The sequence below is a fragment of the Artemia franciscana genome, chromosome 8 (genome assembly GCF_032884065.1).
Source record: "Artemia franciscana chromosome 8, ASM3288406v1, whole genome shotgun sequence".
In the NCBI taxonomy this organism is placed as follows: domain Eukaryota; kingdom Metazoa; phylum Arthropoda; class Branchiopoda; order Anostraca; family Artemiidae; genus Artemia; species Artemia franciscana.
The window spans coordinates 43263669-43268787 of NC_088870.1; positions in this window are offsets into that span (position 1 = coordinate 43263669).

Sequence of the window (5119 nt, forward strand, 5' to 3'; positions counted from 1 at the left end):
ATAGATGTAATGTCACATACTATAAGGTCACCAACTAAAATGTCATCTATATCACATACTGCCATTAGATCTTGGCTCCGAATGTTGCTCATTCAATACTTTAAAAATTAAAAGCCTATTTTGGTGAAAGGTCAACGCTTGTTGCATCTATACATGTAATGTCACATACTATAAGGTCACCTACTAAAATGTCATCTATATCACATACTGCCATTAGATCTCGGTTTCGAATGTTGCTAATTCAATGCTTTAGAAATTAAAAGCATATTTTGGTGAAAGATAGTGTCTTGAATTTATTATTTTGTGATTGCTTGGATGTGATGTTTCTACACCCCCCCTGCCCAGTCTAGCCTGATAATTGGTATTACTAAGCTAGTATTGTCTCAAATGGACGTCTGTGGTGGTAGGTTGGAGTGGCAAGTCAATTTTATATCTTTGATAACACAGGCAAGAATAGCTGTGTTTGTTTTAGTAATATGGTGTATCGTTTTTTGTTTTTTCTCGTTGGTATACGAGCTCTGCATCCCGCCAGGGAAAAAATGTGTAAAATTGTGCAATTTATTGCTATAACATTAAAGAACCTTTAACTTAATAGATGAAACTATTCCAAGCAGATCAAACACAAGTTGTTTATTCAAATTAAAAATATGAAAATTGAAATATACTATGAAATTTAACCAAGAAATTAAAGTAAATAAACAGTGTTGCAACCCCTAATAATTAAGGTAAATACTAAGTAGAAAATACGACAAAAAAAAAAACACTAAAAAATTCAGTTACGAAACATGTTATAAATATTATGAGTGAAAAAGAGAGGGATAAAATCGAAACTCATAAATTTTATACCCTTATAAATCTAATACGCCCTTAGTTACTTCACAGCCGTTAGTTGTCAACTTTAACGTCTGTAGTTAATGTAAATTTACTATGATTTACTACTTTGAACAGGGATGGATACATAAATAGTGTTGAGGAAGGTGCACCAACACAACTTGAGCCCTTTCGCTAGTGTTTTTCACCCCTAGACCCCTGTAGTGAGTTAAAACTTTCGAACTTGGGATGGAAAGAAATGTGCCCCTAAAATAACCTCTTGGATCCTCCCCTAGAATGTATTTTGAATCACTTTACATGTTATATTCCTCAATTGCTTATGTCTAGATTTGGCTTAGTTCTACCCTCTTTAGTGTTTTTACTAATTTAACCCGCTTTAAAAGAAGGCAAATTTACAGGAAAAAAATATAGTTTCAGTAATTTAATACGTAGAAAAAACTTTGAAAAGTATTTATGACTGAATCCCCTCCCCTGTAAGGAAATCCAGAGTACGGTCCTGATATTCACAAATACTTAAACAGAGAAAAAAAGCACTATATCTATATATTTTATAAATTACAGAGAACTTTATTGAGCAACTGTAGCAGACCCTTAATGATACCTTGTTTGATGGGACATTTCTAAGTTGTTTTTTTTTAAATAGAATAACAATCAGAAGACTTGAGAGAAAAATTAGGATTAAAAGCTATACAAGTAATCACAGACTCCATTTCTAGTTAAATAAGTAACTAGGTAACATTTCCAGGTAGATGAGACCCAAAACATAAAACATCATAAAATAGATAATACATTCAATATCTAAACTTCAATCTCGCCCCTTATGTTCTAGCACGCACTAGTACGTTGGCCTAACTAAGGCAGGGAAGTCAGGAGGGTGTTAAACCCCTTCAACCTGTTTCAACCCACCACTAAATTTCTTTTTCAATGGGGAAATATATAAAATGAGAAGGTTAGTCCATTAGGAGGGGAATTACAGCCCAATCTAGGATTTCTCTTTACACCAACGCACACGTGGTATGCAAATTATTAAAACGTAAATAAACATATACAACATAAATAAACTCTACAATGAACAGCTTTAGGGCTACAAGATAAAAAAACTCTTGGGCTACAAAACTTAGGGAAACAACATAAATACACTCTTCAATCAAAAGTAGTTTTTCTGTTTTAGGGTTATAAGAAGAGTACAACATATCCTGACCTCTCTTTAAGAACGTTCAAGCGTACTTTAAAAATTTGTCATGCTATCTTTAATGGTATATGCTAACACTATCCGGCACTTTACTCCACAAAATGGAGTATTTCACCAGGAATTTAAAATACCTACTTTGCATATTTTACTCTTCTTCTAAAGGTTGCTGAAAGATACTTGAATATACAGTAAGTTAAGAGAAACATGTCTTTTTTCTTTAAAAAAAAGTATTTTTTTTGTTTGTTTGAAAGTTTGTTTGTTTGAAAGTATGGAAAAGTTTCATGAGATGGAAACTAAATGGACAAGAAGTGGAGAAGGAGTGTCGATGTTGAACATATTGGAAGTATTAACACGGTTACCTTCTGTTATTTTTTTTAGAATGAAAAATACCAATGGAACCATTATACATAAACCTAAAATCAGTAGTAATATCCGGTTTTACTCTTCCTTTCTTGAAGGTTGTTGCTGAAAACTTTTTAGTGAAATGAAAATCATAAAAACGGAGAGATAGAACAATCTTAAAACGAAGATGATAAATTAAATTATGAAAACAAAATATGGTATGAGACGGGCCCAAGAAATGTCACATGCAGTCAAAGCCGTATCCAGGGGTGGGGTTTCGGGGTTGAACCACTACCACTCCTGAAATTTTCTTCTAGCATGTATATAACTAAGAGAAATGCATATGAACAAGTATAAATGCACTCTGATTTTTTTTGCCCGCGCAAAAAAAGAACAAAATCTTGGATACGCCTTTGCGTGCAGTTGTAGAGGCGAGCAGCTACTGCTCCATATAAAAAAAAGTCAAGGCTTCAGCTACCACCCGAAGAAAAAGATGAAGGTGTGGAAGATTCTCAACAAGATTCTGAATTCGATCAAAAATAGATTTGCAGTGTGATAAGCAGTGTGGCCTTATAACCCGAGTTATCTAAAATAGTCATTTAAAGTAAATGCTGTATTTATTTTGACCATCATACCACCCATGACCTGTTAATTGAATCAATTAGGCATTCTGATTGGTTATGCATAATAGTAAATACAGCGGAAGTATGTATATCTCTTACTCGTCTTACTGCACACTATACGCCTTAGTGCCCCTTACTACACGAATGTGAACAATCCATAGATTTCGCTTTTACTTTCCAACTTTTTGTGCTCCTCAAAGTACATTTCAAGCAGCTTTCTATTCCTAGGATTCAAATTTTCAGTCAAACTTTGATAGGTTGGATAACAAATAACTTGTCCATATTTTGGAATTTAGTGTCGGAATTTGTCATTCAAGACCGAATTTAACTATTCGACAATTCAAAAGCATTATTTAAAACGTCAGACAGATACACTACGAGTAATTTACAAAAAAAGCCCTCTTTTATAAGTATTGTTAAAAGTTTGTGTAACGAGGCTTTAATAGGAATTTTGAACAAATTGGGAAATGCAGAGCCCATGGGGATTTAGCCCTTGAAGAAGGGGATTTCTAGGGATTTTGGAAACTGGGAGGTGGAAACCCTAAAAGGGTGTAATTTTCTCAGTTAAGCTGCTGTTTCGCAAGTGTTTATGTCTTTTGATCAACCAATGTGATTTATGGTATTTTGTATCAAGGAAACAAAACCTGTGCCTTTGGAGAAACTTTTGAAGCAATTTTATGCAGAGATAAATATATTTTGTAGCCCTTTTATTTGTTACTCTGAATTTTAAAAAGCGTGAGAGGGACCACAAACAAAACGTTATTGTCAAACATTATCATGACCAGTATAAACTTTCAAAAATTTGATCAGTGAGGTAAAACAGTAAGCTTTTTAAACTCGATTTTTTCAAAATAAAACATAGATTTTTCAACAATTATTAAAACAATCTGAATCCAAAGGAGAGTTTTTTCTTCTATCGAGGCGAAATTCCTCTCCTAACCTTGCTTAACTGCATAGAAAGTTTTTGCAAAAATAACGCCAAGATACTCTGTCTTGGCCATTCAGATATACTATCTTCCTCCATCGAGAAAATTATCTTTACTTGCAATTGACGGTGTAACCGAGAAAATTCTGGGTTTTATAGGAAATCAAAGAAGCAATGACTTCTATCTAAAAAAATCATTTATTTTCTGTTATTGTCGGATTCCTTTCTTGTTAGTGTTTATTTTACCAGTCCAAGTTTTCATATACTATTTTCTGCTTTTCTACGCTTTTAACGCATCAATGGAATTCAACAATTTCCACTATTTAATAGCTGAGATACAGCTCTATCTATCTACAGAAAAAAAAATTCAGAATCTGGTGTGCATGGTTTTTCAGATAAAAATACATTGAATATCGATTGAAAATCATTAGAAAACAAATAGTTTTCCTAATTTTATATTAGATCCTTCTTAAAGAAATATTTAAAGTAACATCAACATTTTAATGAGACTAATCATTCAATTATACAAGTATCTTGTCCTTCTGATGCAAGTCATAGCTATGGGGTTGTTGCAAATTTGCATATTTCAGAGGGGACATATACCGTAAGATACCTTATATTTGTATTTAATTTTTACCCTCTTTCATCTCACGGTCATCCAGGGATCATTTTATTTCGGAATAAGTCTAAAATTTTGGGGTGCAAAATTTCAACTGAATAATCTAACGGTTGTACTCATTTTGTAATTTTTAAAATTTTACTTGTGTTAAAATAAAGTAGAGGATATAGTAAATACATGAAAATAATTAATAAATTATTAACTTAATTAATAAAATAGAAACAAACTAAAAAGAATTAAATAGATTAAAGAAAGTTTAGTAACACTTAAACAATTTTGTTAATTAATGAGAATTTTGTTAAAATATAGCCTGAAATTTTATTAGTGACAGGGTGGGGGGGATGACAATTGATATTTTTCTCTAGGCTCAAGAGAGGCCAGAGCCGTCACTGGTGGCTTTTCCTGTTCTGGAGAGAAATCTTTCAAATCTTGAACGGGAATATACATATTTTGTAGTATAATGATAATAAATAATTTGTATCTCTGTATAAATAAGCGAAAATGGAGTAAGAAAACATAATAAAACAAAAAAGAAACAAAAATGAAAGAAAAAATACAATTAACTGGAGATGTAAAGATAATAAAAG